The sequence below is a fragment of the Pelophylax lessonae genome, assembly GCF_965119305.1.
Source record: "Pelophylax lessonae genome assembly, chromosome: 1".
In the NCBI taxonomy this organism is placed as follows: Eukaryota; Metazoa; Chordata; class Amphibia; order Anura; family Ranidae; genus Pelophylax; species Pelophylax lessonae.
In genome coordinates this window covers 809189255-809207539 of record NC_138768.1, presented here as the reverse complement: position 1 = coordinate 809207539, position 18285 = coordinate 809189255, and the positions used below count along the sequence as shown (strand labels likewise).

The 18285-nt window shown below is 47.2% G+C and overlaps 1 protein-coding gene across 1 annotated transcript in view; it reads left to right on the top strand.

Moving 5' to 3' along the window:
- The first annotated feature begins 10557 nt into the window (after positions 1-10557).
- Positions 10558-18285, top strand: part of HAUS3 (HAUS augmin like complex subunit 3) — a 29500-nt gene continuing 21772 nt past the window's right edge. The window contains exon 1 of the mRNA XM_082243903.1: positions 10558-10653. The gene's annotated coding sequence lies outside the window, so the exon portion shown is untranslated. The remainder of the gene's footprint in view (positions 10654-18285) is intronic.

Sequence of the window (18285 nt, the reverse complement as noted above, 5' to 3'; positions counted from 1 at the left end):
TTCGGTGTTCGGCCGAATAAGTCAAAAGGCCGAATAATTTTGTGCCGAATAATAGGGCTGAACGATAGTCGATATGATATCGACTATCGTTCTGTGGCCGTAGGCGATATTCATATCGCCGAGGTCACGATATTTACAGGGGGAAGGGACTCGGAGGAGGACAGGAGGACTCTCAGACTTCCTGTGAAGCCGGGACACTTCAGCGGTGAGCATACATTACATTACTCACTCGTGCACTGCAGCCCGCCCCACACATTCAGTGAGTCTTACTCTCCTCCCTAGTTTTTACAATGGCACATTCAGGAAGCCAATCACGCCGTGATTAGCTGCACAGCGAACCAATCACGCGTGCCTGCACACCTGATTGGTTCCGCTGTGCCGCTACTCATGGCGTGATTGGCTTCCTGAAAGTGCCATTGAAAAAACTAGGGAGGAGAGTAAGACTCACTGAATGTGTGGGGCGGGCTGCAGTGCACGAGTGAGTAATGTATGTATGCGGCTGTGCTCCTTTCCAGGCTCCTACTAGTCCACCTCCAGCCTCCTACTACCACCACTATGAGAGACTGTTTGTCACTGTATAATCTGATCGAGTCCACACTGACACTGACTGACTGTCACTGAGTAATTGATGTTACCACATTAACCCTGACCTGCCCAGTGCCCTGTATCTGCAATTAAAATTTACAAGGCTGCCTGCATGCTTCCTGATTTCCATTCCCAGCATCCTTCCCAATCCCTACAGTGTCACTAACATTAACCCTATGGTACAAGGCTGCAGTGTGCACTGAATCCCATTCCCTACAGTAACATTTAGGGAGAGAGAGAGAGACATGAGAGGACAAGAGAGAGAGAGAGGACAAGAGAGAGAGAGAGAGAGAGAGGACAAGAGAGAGAGAGAGACATGAGAGGACAAGAGAGAGAGAGTGAGAGGACAAGAGAGAGAGAGGACAAGAGAGAGAGAAAGAGAGACACGAGGGGACAAAAAATTGGCAAAATAAATGGAAAAAATGCGAAACACCGCGTTCGGTATTCGGCCTTCGGCCAAACATTTTATTATTATTCGGCTTCGGCCAAGAATTTCATTTCGGTGCATCCCTAGTGGGAACAGCAGAAAAGAACAAGTCCCCAAGGCTAAACATAGCCGACCAGGCAACATAGGACTCATCAGCACAAAAGATGAAGCCCACCTGGAAACAACAGTAAACACCCTCAAGGAAGGCCAAAAGCCCTGCAAACAGCAGCCAGCAAAAAACCTTGCGGCCGAAAAGAGGACATCCACCTTGTAAAACGTGGTAAAGGTGTGAACAGACTACAAGGTAGCCAACTTGCAACCTGGAGCACAGATGCCCACAAGGCGAAAAGCCCAGGAAGCACTAGGCACCCGAGTAGAACGCGCCGAATCAGGGATAGGTAGGACCTGAACCCTTATTGAATAAACCTGCACCACCGTCTGTCCGATCCATTCGGGAATAGACGCAGCAGACACATTCCTTAGGATGTGAGGGCTCAGGACATAAGATAGGAATACAGTGTCCCCGTGCAAGTGAACACCAGAAACCACCTTCGAAGGGAAGGACGGATCCGGACAAAGTACTACTTGGCCCCATGATCAACATATAGGGAGAGCGACAGGACAATGTCGCCAGTGCCGACACCTGCACGCAGAGTGACAGCAACCAAGAAGGCCACCTTCCGTAATAAGGTAGGCAGGGGATACCCTCGAATACTCGTCAACAGAGGGTCTAAAAGAACCGACTGCCCCAAATCAAGGTCCCCAGTGGGTGATGGAGGTCGCACTGGAAGCACCAAGTGTCGCACCACCTGGAAGAAGTCGCGCACCAGGGCACAGGCGACCAACGGCCTTCAGAAGAAACTTGCCAAAACCGAAACCCGACCCTTGACAGTACTCAAGGCCAACTTGTGATCAACTCCCCATAGAAGGAAGCCAAGATCTGGGCCACCGAGTAAGAGCGAGGGGGAGCCCACGCAATATACGACTGTCTCCTTTGATGAACAAAAATCACCCTAGAAGTCACTTCCCACGCTTCAAGCAGGGTGGGAATCACGGAAGCAGCCAAACCCCCGTCCTTCAGCACCTGGCATTTAACAGCCAAGTTGGCAAAGTCAGCGACCGCAAAGTCGGACGGGAGATGGCCCTGGAGACAATAACTCCTCCCCGAGAGGAATTCTCCAAGGAGCGTCTGCAGCCAGCCTGACCAGGCCGGCGCACCAAGCTCGGTGAGGCCCGTCTGCAGCCACGAGAAAGATCAGAATCCCTTCCGCCTCGATCCTGCAAAAAATTCTTGGCAGCGACTTGGGAGGAGGAAAGGCAGGCCACAGCTGAGACTGACCTTGGCCCATCCGTGAGCACACACACACGACCATGGTAGCGGCAGCCATGGGCAGGTGACCATGCTAAACTCCACGGCATCTTTCAAGTTTAACCTAGCAAATGTTCTTGCCCATGACAGGACCCATGGTGCCACCATTGCACCCACCAGAAGGTCCCAGGAGCGGGCCACAAACCGCAGCACTAGCCTTTAGATATGACACAAACAGGTCCACGTCTGGAGTGCCCCCAACGAAGGCACAACTGCAGAAACACCTCCAGATGAAGGGACCATTGCCCTGCATTCAAGGCCTATCCACTGAGGCAATCTGCCTGCCAAGGTTTCTACACCTGAAAAGGGAACAGCGGAAGAGCTGGAACAAGGCGCACTGCCCAACAAAGAATTGACACATCCAAGGCCGCAAGGACACCCTTGCTGCCCCCTTGGTGAATGACATAAGCCACGGTCGTGGTGTAGTCCATTGAACGTGCACCGGGCAGCTGCAGGTGCCCGATCCAGTGAACCAGGCAAAGCCGGATCGCTCCAAGCCCCAGGACATTGATCGGTAACCTGGATCCTCCAGGGACCATACTCCCAAAGCAGAGAACCTGCTGAGGACTCCTTTCCACCCAGACAGGCTTGCATCTGCGGTTATAAGTGTTCAGGAAAAAGGGGAGGGAGGATTCCAGCCCAAGACTCCCTGGTCAGCCAGCTCAGCCAGATCCGAAAGTCCAGAGAGTTTGGATTCTAGTCCCATTCGAGAAGGATCGCCTTCTGGAGGATCCCCGAGAGGGATTGAGCGAAAAGGACCGTCTCGAAACATGGCACCATCAGTCCCAGAACTCGTATACAGGTCCGAAGGGACGACCATGTGCGGGACATGAACCGCAGTCTGAAGTTCCAAGATTCTTTTCCCCCGGAGGGAGAAAACACCTGGACTAAGGGCAAGTCCAAAATCAGGCCCAGATAGTCCAGTCTCATGGAAGTGACCATGGATGACTTCTAAACATTCAGAACCCACCTGAACTCCTCCAGAGTTCTTGTTGTGACTTCCAAATCTGTTTGTCAGCACCGTAGGAGACTCCACACGGAGAAGCAGATCGGCCAGGTACCCCGGAACGATACGCCCTGCTGCCGCAACAGCGCCAGGACCGGAGCCACACCATTGTGAAGACCCTAGTACAGTGATGGCGAACCATGGCACCCCAGATGTTTTGGAACTACATATCCCATGATGCCCTCTGAACTCTGCAGTGTAGTTGAGCATCATGGGAAATGTAGTTCCAAAACATCTGGGGTGCCAAGGTTCACCATCACTGCCCTAGTAGCATAAGCGAGACCCAAGGCAATGCCACAAACCAATAGAGATCCTTCCCCACGGCAAAAAACTGAGAACCTGTAGGTGTCCCGACGTTTACTCACCATACCGGGAACACAAGCAGGTGCCATCTCATGACAGGATCCCACGCCACCGAAATGGGGGGGCTGTTGGCCAAATAGGAAGGATGCGACATTAGCCTAGACCCTGTTGTGTCCGTCCTGGCGAGACATTTAACTCACGGGACTATGTCACGGCCGACCCAGCGCGGAGCTAAGGACTGCACGCGCTCGATGGCCAGACTGGGGTGACCACTGGATATGGGGGTCCAGTCTGTCACCCAGCGCGGCATAATTGCTAGAAGATCTCACAGGAAAAACAATCTGGAGAAAAAAGACTAGCTAAAAAAAACATCTACATAAAAAAATTACTTGCCAGGACCAAAGATCCCAGCAAGGAACTAGGTCCTTACTCCTGACTAGGCAGATCAAAACTGGCATCTTATGCAGGAATAGAGAGGGTGTACCCTCCGGGACTGCCCGTAGGAGTAGCCAGAACTTTATTCTGCCTAGTGTCCTACTCCTGTAGGGGGCAGTATAACCCTACTGATATGAATCAGAGAGAACTGCGTCCGTCAATGAACGATAGAGAAATACTTTTTATTTTTTTTCAGAATTGTTGCTTTTTTGTTTCTAGCGGAGGTGAAATGGTTAAATTCTGAAGTGGTTAAATTCTATAGTGAAACTTTACCTGATGAACAATTATCTAAAATACACAACCAGGACAAGGGAGAGGTCATGGATATCATTGCAGTCACCCCAATAATATAGCCTTGTATACCTCCCCCTGCGGTACAGAGGAGTGAGGAATACACCAGCAGTACGTCCTCCATGTACTCTATTACTAGTACTATATACACACAGCCCTCATTCAATGTCCTCCCTGTACTATATATATACACAGTGGGCTCAATGTGAAGGCGCTTAGTTCTTGAGGGTTTAATGGTACTATAACCTGCTGCCCTTTTAATTGTAAAATACAATAATAAAGCTGGATAAAAAATGGTAAAAAGGCGCTGGTATCCCTGAATGTTAGTCCTAATTGCAATGATGAAGTGCAACAGTGACAATATATTGTGAATATATAAAATACTAGCTTTTGTATCTGGTGTGATAAAATATATATATATATATACAGTGGGTACGGAAAGTATTCAGACCCCCTTAAATTTTTCACTCTTTGTTATATTGCAGCCATTTGCTAAAACCATTTAGGTTCATTCTTCTTCCTCATGAATGTACACATAGCACCCCATACTGACAGAAAAACACAGAATTGTTGACATTGTTGCAGATTTATTAAAAAAGAAAAACTGAAATATCACATGGTCCTAAGTATTCAAACCCTTTGCTCAGTATTTAGTAGAAGCCCCCTTTTGATCTAATACAGCCAGGAGTCTTTTTGGGAAAGATGCAACAAGTCTTTCACACCTGGATTTGGGGATCCTCTGCCATTCCTCCTTGCAGATCCTCTCCAGTTCTGTCAGGTTGAATGGTAAACGTTGGTGGACAGCCATTTTTAGGTCTCTCCAGAGATGCTCAATTGGGTTTAAGTCAGGGCTCTGGCTGGGCCATTCAAGAACAGTCAGGGAGTTGTTGTGAAGCCACTCCTTCGTTATTTTAGCTGTGTGCTTAGGGTCATTGTCTTGTTGGAAGGTAAACCTTCGGCCCAGTCTGAGGTCCAGAGCACTCTGGAGAAGGTCTTTGTCCAGGATATCCCTGTACTTGGCCGCATTCATCTTTCCCTCGATTGCAACCAGTCGTCCTGTCCCTGCAGCTGAAAAACACCCCCACAGCATGATGCTGCCACCACCATGCTTCACTGTTGGGACTGTATTGGACAGGTGATGAGCAGTGTCTGGTTTTCTCCACACATACCGCTTAGAATTAAGGCCAAAAAGTTCTATTTTGGTCTCATCAGACCAGAGAATCTTATTTATCACCATCTTGGAGTCCTTCAGGTGTTTTCTAGCAAACTCCATGAGGGCTTTCATGTGTCTTACACTGAGGAGAGGCTTCCGTCGGGCCACTCTGCCATAAAGCCCCGACTGGTGGAGGGCTGCAGTGATGGTTGACTTTCTACAACTTTCTCCCATCTCCTGACTGCATCTCTGGAGCTCAGCCACAGTGATATTTGGGTTCTTCTTTACCTCTCTCACCAAGGCTCTTCTCCCCCGATAGCTCAGTTTGGCCGGACGGCCAGCTCTAGGAAGGGTTCTGGTCATCCCAAACGTCTTCCACTTGAGGATTATGGAGGCCACTGTGCTCTTAGGAACCTTAAGTGCAGCAGAAATATTTTTGTAACCTTGGCCAGATCTGTGCCTTGCCACAATTCTGTCTCTGAGCTCTTCAGGCAGTTCCTTTGACCACATGATTCTCATTTGCTCTGACATGCATTGTGATCTGGAAGGTCTTATATAGACAGGTGTGTGGCTTTCCTAATCAAGTCCAATCAGTATAATCAAACACAGCTGGACTCAAATGAAGGTGTAGAACCATCTCAAGGATGATCAGAAGAAATGGAAAGCACCTGAGTTAAATATAGGAGTTTCACAGCAAAGGGTCTGAATACTTAGGACCATGTGATATTTCAGTTTTTCTTTTTTAATAAATCTGCAACAATGTCAACAATTCTGTGTTTTTCTGTCAGTATGGGGTGCTATGTGTACATTCATGAGGAAGAAGAATGAACCTAAATGATTTTAGCAAATGGCTGCAATATAACAAAGAGTGAAAAATTTAAGGGGGGTCTGAATACTTTCCGTACCCACTGTATATATGTTTAAAATATACAACCAATAATTATATACACAATCACTAAAAATTGTAGAGTGCTAGTGACACAAAGTGTACTTGTGCAAGGCAAAATTATATATATATATATATATATATATATATATATATAAAGTGCTAGGGCAGTGATGGCGAACCTTTTTGAGCCCGAGTGCCCAAACTGCGACACAAAACCAACTTATTTATTTCAAAGTGCCAACATCCATCGCCATGCAGCACATCGCACGGCTCCATCACACTGTAAACTTCTAGTACATAATAATATGTATCGCCCTTCAGCTTACAACTCTGTTGTCCGGCTACATCACATCAGTGAGCTACACATTATCATGAAACTCATAGCACACCTACTCAATGCATCCCCCCTCCATACAGCTCATGGCACACTTTCCTCTCCATCACACATCTGGTCCCTGCTCTGCAGCTCACCACCCCCTCCCACCTCTGCTGGGATACGGCAGTGGTGTAGTGACACTCATGTAGCCCATCATGCTCCCTCTGCCCACACACCCATAGCAAACGCCCATAGCACAGAAAACGGTGACATGGCATAGCTCATTACCAGCAGCTCTGAACTCCTCTCTGGGCTTTCTCCCCAATGGATTAAAGCGGGTGCATTCGGCAACCTCCGGGCAAACAAACACCCACTTCTCCTCCCACGCTAGTCGATTGGCTGTTTATTCCCTGGACGAGGGAGGTGATTGGCCGCCCAGTCGATTGGCTGTTCATCCCCCGGCTGGGGGAGGTGATTGGCCGCCCTTCCTGCTGGGTCTGTGATTTGGTCCCGCAGCATTTTCTCCAAAGAGTTGTTCTCTGAGTAATAGTGCTGTGAGTGATCTGGAGGAGGAAGAGCAGTGCCAGGACAGTGCATGGACACTGGGCGCCATTTCCTCTCAGTGAAGTGTGTGGAGCTTTTGTGTGCCCGGCCGGAGCAACTCAGAGAACTATAGCTCGCGTGCCCAGGGAGAGGGCTCTGCGTGCCAGCGGTGGCACGCGTGCCATAGGTTCACCATCACTGTGCTAGGGAGTGCAGTTGATTGCAAATAAAGTGCTTAGCAATAACTTATTATAAAGATTCAGGTAACGAACATTAGTGAATGAATAAATACATTTTTGACAAATAATATTATTATAATCATATTCTTGTTCAAAAAAAGTGCTTTTTAAGGTGCTCAAATAGTGGACTGTGATCCAAAACAGTTCATGCAGGATGGTGGGTGGTATTGATTGGATATAAAGTGCTACAGTGAATAAAGATGGTAATTGTTGCCTCTTACCATAAACAAGTGGGTCACACAGACCCAAAAAGACTGTGATCCTTTTTCCTTAGGTGGATCAGACCATAGGACTCCCTCCTCTCCACTTGGATATTAGTAGGATTTCAACAAAGTATTGTGCTCCTTCTCCTCACTCCTCCTTTAATTACCTCAGGTAGGTATACATTAAGCCCATATGCAAGGGAGACAGATATGAAGCCACAAATAGTGCAATACTGTCACTTTAATAAAAATTACACCAATCATAAAAAATGGCAGCTTACTATTAGATGTGCCCTCCTGGCACAGGGCAATGTGCATTGGTTGCTATGGGTATCAGCATCGGGGGACAGGATCTGCAGTCTCCTGGTATTCTCCCTCCTGGTTTACCTCTGTAGCATGCAGCGAGACCACAATGCATTTCGCTTATGCTAGCGTCATCAGGCGGTCCACCGACGCTAGCATAAGCGAAATGCATTATGGTCTCTGCTAAACCCGGAAGTTGAGAGGAAAGAGTCCCCTCCTATTTGCATTGGAACGCACGCCGGACCGCTGCACGCTACAGAGGTAAACCAGGAGGGAGAATACCAGGAGACTGCAGATCCTGTCCCCCGATGCTGATACCCATAGCAACCAATGCACATTGCCCTGTGCCAGGAGGGCACATCTAATAGTAAGCAGACATTTTTTATGAATGGTGTAATTTTTATTAAAGTGACAGTATTGCACTATTTGTGGTTTCTTATCTGTCTCCCTTGCATATGGGCTTAATGTATACCTACCTGAGGTAATTAACCACTTAAGCCCCAGAAGATTTTACCCCCTTCCTGACCAGGGCCTATTTTGCGATTCGGCACTGCGTGACTTTAACGGACAATTGCGCGGTCGTGCAACGCTGTACCCAAACGAATTTGATGTCCTTTTTTTCCCACAGAGCTTTCTTTTGGTGGTATTTGATCACCTGTGCGATTTTTTGATCATGCGCTATAAACAAAAAAAGAGCGTCAATTTTGCAAAAATAACAATATTTTTCACATTTTTTTATATGAAATTCCCCCCAAAAAAAATGTAAAAATCTAAATTTTTTAACATTTTCGGCCAATTTGTTTTATGCTACCTATGTTTGGTAAAAAAAATAAATCGCAAAAAGCGTATTTTGATTGGTTTGCGCAAAAGTTATTGCGTTTACTAACAAAGGAAAAGATTGTCATTTTTTTTTTTTTTTTTTTTAACGCGTAATGGCGGCGATCTGCGATTTTTTTTGCGGTACTGCGACATTGCGGCGGACAGATCGGACCCTTGACTGACATTTTTGACACTTTTGGGGTTACCAGTGACATTTCTACAGTAATCAGTGCTATACATATGCACTGTTACTGTAAAAATGACACTGGCAGGGAAGGGGTTAACTGTATTGGAGAGGGAGGGGTTAAGTGTGTCCTAGGGGCGTGCTTCTAACTGTGATTGGACATATCTACTATTGTAAAAACATAGATCAACGGTTCTACATAGTAGAACCGTCTGATCTCCATTTTTACACAGGGGAGAATGACAGGCGGCTTGTTTACATAAGCCGCCTGCCTTTCTCCCTCTCTATCGACGATCGCGGAGTGACCGGCGGACATTGGGTCCGCCGGTCACACGCACTGACTGCTTAGTGAACGAGCCGCGGCAGGCGCGCGCCTCAGCGGGCGCGCACTCGCCCACTATTGGCTCACAAGCCGGTGACAGGCTAGTGACGTATATATACGTCACTTTGCCTGGCCGGGGCTGACCGCCGCAGTATATTTACTTGCGGCGGTCGGCAAGTGGTTAAAGGAGGAGTGAGGAGAAGGAGCACAATACTTTGTTGAAATCCTACTAATATCCAAGTGGAGAGGAGGGAGTCCTATGGTCTGATCCACCTAAGGAAAAAGGATCACAGTCTTTTTGGGTCTGTGTGACCCACTTGTTTCTGGTAAGAGGCAGCGATTACCATCTTTATTCACTGGAGCACTTGATATCCAATCAATACCACCCACCATCCTGCATGAACTGTTTTAGATCACAGTCCACTATTTGAGCACCTTAAAAATCACTTTTTTTGAATAAGAATATGATTATAATAATATTATTTGTCAAAAATGTATTTATTCATTCACTAATGTTCGTTACCTGAATCTTTATAATAAGTTATTACTAAGCACTTTATTTGCAATCAACTGCACTCCCTAGCACTTTATATATATATATATATTTTGCCTTGCACAAGTATACTTTGTGTCACTAGTACTCTACAATTTTTAGTGATTGTGTATATAATTATTGGTTGTATATTTAAAACCCATATATTATATATATATATATATATATATATATATATTTTTATCACACCAGATACAAAAGCTAGTATTTTATATATTCACGATATATTATCACTGTTGCACAACATAAACTGCACTTCATCATTGCAATTAAGACTAACATTCAGGGATACAAGCGCCTTTTTACCATACACATATAAATATATATACACAGCCCTCATTCAATATCTCGGCTCTTCCTCCAGTCACCTCACTGACTGACTTATCCTCAGGAGGGCGGGAAACTCGCGCTGAGCTCCTTCAAATGACCGTCCGCGCGCACAGGCTCGCTCCCGTTCTCCGCGAAAGAGATCACCCCGCCCACAACCTATTGCCGCCCGGGTGGGTGTGTCCTAACCAAATGTCCTATCTCTCAAGATTGGTGATTTGGAAGGGGCGGGATTAGAGCGTGGCTCTGTGGCGCGTTTCCTCTGGGTAGGGAAGTTTTGGTCGATGTTGGGATCCGTAGACGTGACGTGAGTAGAGGGCGTTTTTTTCTGTACGGAAGAAGCAGCGGGAAAACACAAAGCGGGCGGGTGTCACAGTGCGTAGTAGGTATTGATGTTATTACCTGTGTGAGGACAGCACGGCTCGTGGAATGTACAGAGAAGGGGTTGATGGGTACGTTTTCTTGTTGCCAAGAGAAACCAGCTCCTGTGGCCGTTCTGACCTTATAAGATGAATGGAGGAGTTTGGTTGCTATGGGCAACAAGTCCGCATTCTTATCGCCTTTTCCATAGATGAGGGGAGTTTTGAGAGTGCAGGAAGTTGGGCTCCATGGATCCTGCCATGAGTGTGTACGCATTGGGTGCATGGCAGCATCATGTGACCAGAGCTGGTGTTCTGTCAGAAAACCCTACCCCATCAGATTTCCCTATCTACGTCATTTCTGGTGCGCGTTCGTCATGCACCAGCTGTAGCCGCATCACACGTCCTACTGCGCGGGATAGTTAGGGAATTTTGATAACATCGTAAGGGGTGAGGCACAAGTCTTACTGCGCATGAGCAGGCGCATGCGCAGCAACGGAAGGTGCAGCGATATCTCTTATAACAAACATACATCCGATCTCAATGGCACACACTGCGCCAATGTGACAATGGGACAATCCTATTCCCTACCCACACACGCGTCCACTGTTTCATTGTCGGGACGGTGCAGTGTCAGCTCGGCATAGTGTCGGGTCAGCGCAGTGTGTGCCATGGAGATCGGATGGATGTTTAAGAGATCCCGCTGCCCAACCCGTTGGTGCACATGCGCCGGCGCAATGCACACTAGGACTTTTGTCTGACCCCTTATGATGCTATCAAAATTCCCTACCTATTCTGCGCATTCGCAGTAGGACGTGTGACGCGGCTACAGCTGGTGCATGACGAATCTCAACCGGAAATGACGTAGGTAGTGAAATCTGATAGAACACTGGCAATCCTGGGTCCAGACTCGGTCATTATAGATCTGTTCAGTGGCAGCCATTGATTAGTGCCTCTCCCCCGCTCACATTGGAGCGATTTGGCAGGTCAAATCCCATGACAAGTCGCATCCTCTTGCCGCCAATGGTCATGGTCAAATTCATGTGATGCCAACTTTGCGTTGCCGCATCAATTTGGAGCAGTACACGCGCTACTTTGGGCGATTTTGGGTCAGACTTCAATTGAAATCTGTGAATGAAGCCCCACACAGATTTCTTCAAAGTCCCACTGAGATGTGGCTTTGAAATCGCGCAATTTCAGGTGAAATCGCACAATTTCAAAGGCGCACTCAATGTGAATGGGAGAAAAGCCTAGGGTCACGCTTGCAATACGCAGGAACAGCAGTCTATTCATTTGAATGGGTTTCTGTACTTGTGAGAAATGCAGAAAAAAGTTCCCAAGCATTTTGTAAAAATGCACTATTTAGTCCTGCAGCACCATGTGATTTTGCGAAAATATGGGCTTTTGCTGACGTGGTGGTGCCATGTGTGAACCCAGCCTTAAAGTGGAGCTCCACCCAAAAGTTGAAGCTCGGTATATCTGCTTCTTGTTAAACCACCCCCCTTTCCGGTGCCACATTTCGCACTTTTCAAGGAGGGGGGTGGTTGGAGGAACAATTTGGACATTTTCACCTAGGGGTGTACTCAATTTTGTTGCCAGCGGTTTAGACATTATAGCGGAGTTCTGCCCTAAAAATGAACTTTGCAGTTTCCAATAGAAGAAAATATCCTGAAAAAGAATTAGATAATTACATTTTTTTTTTTTTTAACTTACCTTGTTTTTAATGAAAATATACTTACCTTCCTTCCTCTTCCTCCCTCCTCGGCCCGCGCCGTCACTCCCTCCTTGCATTGACTCCTGGGAGAGGAGCGTCCTCAATCCCAGGAGTCAATGTGCCAAAAGCTGTGCAGGGATGACGCGCCTGCACTGGAAGTGACGAGCAGGGCATTCTGGGACTCGGTCGTCACCGAAGAGGATGTTCTGGCTTCAGCTGCCCACACCTGAGATGTCAGCGCTGGACAAGACATTTTCAAGGTAAGTATTTCTTCTAAAAGGTAAGTGAAACAGGGGACAGGTCAGAGGTTGTCGTTGCTTAAATGCACTAGCCCTGACTGTCCCGGGGGTATGTTTAGGTAAAAAAATCTTTTCGGGGTGGAACTCCGCTTTAATGGCTGTGTTGAGTTATTTTGAGGGGACAGCACATTTACACTGTTATACAAGCTGTACACTCACTACATTACATTGTAGCAAAGCGTCATTTACTTAGCCCACGTTCACACTGAGGCGACCTGGTCGCCTCACAGGTCGCCGTAGGTCGCCTGCCATACAGAAGCTATGGACCCGTTCTAATAGGAGCGACACAAGTCGCTCCGACTTAGAAAAAGGGTCCGGAGCTTCTTTGGGGCGACCCGGAGCGACCTGCATAGACTTCAATGTTATGAAGTCCGTGCCGGCCGCTCCGAGGTCGCGGGGCGAGCAGCGCGCCGCGACCTGTGAGGTCGCCCGGCAAAGTCGGGTCGCTGCAATGTGAACGGGGCCTCAGTGTTGTCACATGAAAAGACAATAAAATATTTACAAAAATGTGAGGGGTGTACTCACTTTTGTGAGATACTGTATGTGAGGGTTTACAGCCACTTTAAAGAGTAACTTCAGTTCTTCTGAAAAAAAACTAAAGTCAGCAGCTATGAATACTGAGGTGTTGGTTTGTAATAAAGAGACACTTACCTGTCCAGGAGTCCAGCTCTGTCCTAGCCCAGGCGTGCTCTTTGATCATCTCTGGCACCACCATTTTGATGTTTTCCTTGGTTTTTCCCTGCTGCTCATAAATACTCTTGGGACTTGTGACATGTCCCAGGAGGTTGCTTGGGAGGGGTGATGGCAAACCTCCCCTCTGCTGAGCCTAGGTGAGCAGAGCGGAAGTGGGAGTAAAGAACCTGTCACAGATAGGTACCCATGTCCTATGGGGGGGGGGGGGGGTAAATGAGTGGAACTTCATTTTAGATTAAGTTCCACTTCAATGAACCTTTCAGTAAAGTTTGTTTAAAAAAAAAAAAAAGTGAACACTGTGATGTGCTGTAATCGACGCATCAGCACTGCTGTCATTCCGCCGCATACCAGTCACTGGCGTGAATGTACCTGTTAACATGGGTGGTAACAGCAGGCGGTTGAGCTTTGGTTTTACTGCCCACCTAAATGCAGAAATGCAGCTGCTTAGACCTGTACACATGCCATGGGAAAATTAAATGGCATGTTTCATTCGGCGGACAGTGCTGCCACCAAAAGCAACCCATTAAAGTGAATGGGGCCACACCATTTTTCTGATGCAGTGGGTCACCATTTTCTGGGTTATAACCGGCAGTGATGAGGCACTATGTCACCTTCTCACCCTGTGCCCGTCAAATGCCCTCTGAACAACAGTCTACCGCAGTTTAATTTTTATAGGGGTGGCAATAATAGCCGCATGTTTGAATGTGCCCTTAGACAATACTGTGACTTGGTTTATTATGTGGAACCGTTGATGAGAATTGGGGAGCATTCACTAACACCGGTCTGAATGGGGGGATTGCATGCCTAACGTCATCACTGCATTTGCCCCCTTCATATTGGCATATGTAGATATCCTTTGAGCTGTAGCTGTAAGTGACGTGCAGTGGTGTAGCTCAAAGGACAGCAGTGAGGAGCACTTCTTAAATTGAGTCCCCAGTGTTTGCAAGGTGGGCCCCCTCCGCCTTGGGATCCTGCATTTTTACCTGAGTAGAACGTATTCCTGGTCATCCTGAAGCATTTTATCAGGCATTTCTCTATTGTCCATTGACGACGCAGCTCTCATACTTCTTATCCATTGGGTTATGCTGCCCCCTGCAGGAGTAGTACTAGGCAGGAAAAAAAGCAATTCACCACGCCCATGGGGGCTGTCCCTATAGGCATAGCCCCACCCACCCTGCTCCAGCAAAACAGTGTTTTTCTGCCTATAGAAGGAGTAGGACCTAGGTTTCCTGCTGGGACTTCTGTCTCAGTTTTTTATTCTTTTAAGAATATTTTGTTTTATTTCTCTTTACTCACTTTGCTAGTTAATGTTCAGGGGGATTCCTCCTGGTGATCTACAAACCCAATTCCAAAAAAGTTGGGACACTGTACAAAAAATGAGTAAAAAAGGAATGGACTAATTTACAAATCTCATAAACCTATATTTTATTCAGTGTAATATAGATAACATCTCAAATGTTGAAAGTGAGACATTTTGAAATGTCATGCCAAATATTGGCTCATTTTGGATTTCATGAGCGCTACACATTCCAAAAAAGTTGGGACGGGTAGCAATAAGAAGCCGGAAAAGTTAAATGTACATATAAGGAAGAGCTGGAGGACCAATTTGCAACTCTTTAGGTCAATTGGCAACATGATTGGATATAAAAAGAGCCTCTCAGAGTGGCAGTGTCCCTCAGAAGTCAAGATGGGTAGAGGATCACCAATTCCCCCCAATGCTACGGTGGAGCAATATCAGAAAGGAGTTTCTCAGAGAAAAAATGCAAAGAGTTTGAAGTTATCATCATCTACAGTGCATAATCCACCGTGCCATTCGCCGTTGCCGGCTAAAACGCTATAGGCCAAAAAAGAAGCTATATCTAAACATGATCCAGAAGCTGAGGCGTTTTCTCTGGGCCAAGGCTCTTTTAAAATGGACTGTGGTAAAGTGGAAAACTGTTCCGTGGTCAGACGAATCAAAACTTTAACTTATTTTTGGAAAACTGGGACACCATGTCATCTGGACTAAAGAGGACAAGGACAACCCAAGTTGTTATCAGCGCTCAGTTCAGAAGCCTGCATCTCTGATGGTATGGGGTTGAATGAGTGCATGTGGCATGGGCAGCTTACACATCTGGAAAGGCATCATCAATGCTGAAAGGTATATCCAAGTTCTAGAACAACATATGCTCCCATCCAGACGTCGTCTTTCAGGGAAGACCTTGCATTTTCCAACATGACAATGCCAGACCACATACTGCATCAATTACAACATCATGGCTGCGTAGAAGAAGCATCCGGGTACTGAAATGGCCAGCCTGCAGTCCATATCTTTCACCCATAGAAAACATTTGGCGCATCATAAAGAGAAAGATGTGACAAAGACCTAAAACAGTTGAGCCACTAGAAGCCCGGATTAGACAAGAATGGAACAACATTCCTATTCCTAAACTTGAGCAACTTGTCTCCTCATGCCCCATACACACGTGCAGATTATCTGCAGACTTTTGTCTGCAGACTTACCAAAACCATATAATATGAGGTCAAATCTAAACACTTTCAATTTGTATGCAATCCGGCAGGCCCTTGCACTACATAGAAAAGGTAAGTCTGCAGACAAAAGTCTGCAGATAATCTGCACGTGTGTATGGGGCATAAGTCTCCAGACGTTTGTAGACTGTTATAAAATGAAGAGGGGATGCCAAACAGTGGTAAACATGGCCTTGTCCCAACTTTTTTGAGATGTGTTGATGCCATGAAATTTAAAATCAGCTTATTTTTCCCTTTTTAATGATACATTTTCTCCAGTTTAAATAATTGATATGTCATCTATGTTGTATTCTGAATAAAATATTGAAATTTGAAAACTTCCACATCATTGCATTCTGTTTTTATTCCCAATTTGTACAGTGTCCCAACTTTTTCGGAATCGGGTTTGTACAAGCAATGCCGGGCTGAGGTTTTGCACTGGATAATCCTAGATCCTTAAGGTCTCCCAGCTTGGCCTACGAGCGTGAGCAGGTTATAGTCCCGCATTAGGCCTTGCCACGACAGAGCCCCTGTGGACAGGGATGAGCCTGTGAGTGGATGTCTCACCGGGACGCAGCGTACCCCCTCGGCTGGCAGCACCCCCCACTCGTGGGAGGTGGTCTGTCCGGAGTGGAGCCCACCCTGTCCATGGTATGGCGAGTAAACTGAGCCCCCATGTCCCTAGTGGCCTCTGGGAGGGGGGGGATATGGGCCCACTCCTGGGGATAATAGGACCCCGTTTTCCTAAAAGATCCCCCTGGCCTATCAGGATTCCGGTCCTGCCGTCCCTGCTCCCGCATGGGGGTGCTTGATTCGGTGCCCGGGAAGGGGGGCATACAGCGGTACCTTATCCTGTGGGGTCTTTTTTTAGATCCCTGAGGTGGCCTTGTATTTGGGTCCTGACCGCATGGCAGCGTTCGGCTGCCATGTTGGGTGTGGGCTTTGGCTCCCTGTGTGTGTGAGGTGATGTGGCCATTTTCCCTGGGCTTCCTATGCAGTTGTATTGGCGCCATTTTGTTGTAACCTGGAGCTACACAGGCAGTTCGGCCTTTTGTGGGTTGATGTCACTTCTTGAAACATCGCTTCCTGTGCTCAGTTCTCCATGCTGCAGACGTTGCGGGTTCCTCTGTGAGGTGGTACAGTATTGGGGGTCGTTTTTGGGCATTCCCTGTGCACTCTACCTGCCACTGTTTAAAGGGCAACTCCGAGTACAGCGTGATCGGGTGGTGCAGACCGCAATCGCGAACTTAAATGGGCAGTGCGCGTATTTTTTGTAACATTTAGTTAGTGGCCAGAGCTTGATATCCTCTGGCCGATGCCACAGACTCATTGATGGCTCCTTGGAGCCAATATCGGCTGATTTTATGCCTTCCCTCCAGTACAGCTGTTGTCGGTTTCTCCGCAGGGTGGCGGTGGAAAATGTTCCGGTGAATCTGGTGGCTCTAGACTGGCCTTGTCTGTCTTGGTACGCAGATCTGGTAAAGATAGTCGTCAAGCCTCCCTGGTGGTTGCCTCTGAGGAAGGTCCTGCTTTCTCAGGGGCCGATCTTCCATCCTGCTTTACAGTCGCTGGCTTTAATGGCATGGCTGTTGAAGGCCAGTTGCTGAGAGAGGTGTCACTGAGTCTGTGATCCTACCCTGCTGAGGGTTAGAAAAGCGACTTCCAGAAAGATTTATCATCGCACGTGGAAGATGTATATTTTTGGTGTGAATCGCAACGACTTGCACCCTCACCTTTTTCCGATGGCTAGGGTCTTGGCTTTCTTGCAGGAAGGAGTTGAGCAGCGGTTGGCCTTGGGCACGATCAAGGGCCAAATGTCGGCTTTGGCAATATACTTCCAACGCCCGTTGGCTGCTAATATTTTAATTTGCACCTTTTATTCAAGGGTGTGTCATATGGCTTCTCCGAGAAGATCCCCTTGCCTCCGTGGGATTTGACTTTAGTTTTGTCTATTCCTTAACAGCCTCCTTTTGAGAATATTGGGGACATATCTCTGCCTTTGTTGTCTCAGAATGTTGCCTTTTTGTTGGCTATTACTTCCGCCCGCAGAGTATCTGGGTTGGCGGCACTTTCCTGACGTTCGCCTTATTTGGTCATCCACAGAGATAAAAGTGGTTCTCCGACCTAATCCATTTTTTTTCTTCCTACGGTGGTGTTTGATTTCCATTTTAAATGATGACATTGTTTTTGCCTTCACTCTGTCCTATGCCTAAGCATCCCAAGGAAATTGCCTTGCGCTCTCTGGATGTGGTTCGAGCGATAAGGGTTTATATGATGGTAACTTGAGTCTTTTAGAAAATCAGACTCCTCTTTTTTTGTTCTTACCGAAGGGCCTCGGAAAGGTTTGGCTGCGTCTGCTGCGACTGTATCCAGATGGATCAGGCAGACGGTTGTTCGGGCTTATTCACTGAAGGGTCAGGTTCCTCCTTTCCCTGTGAAGGCGCA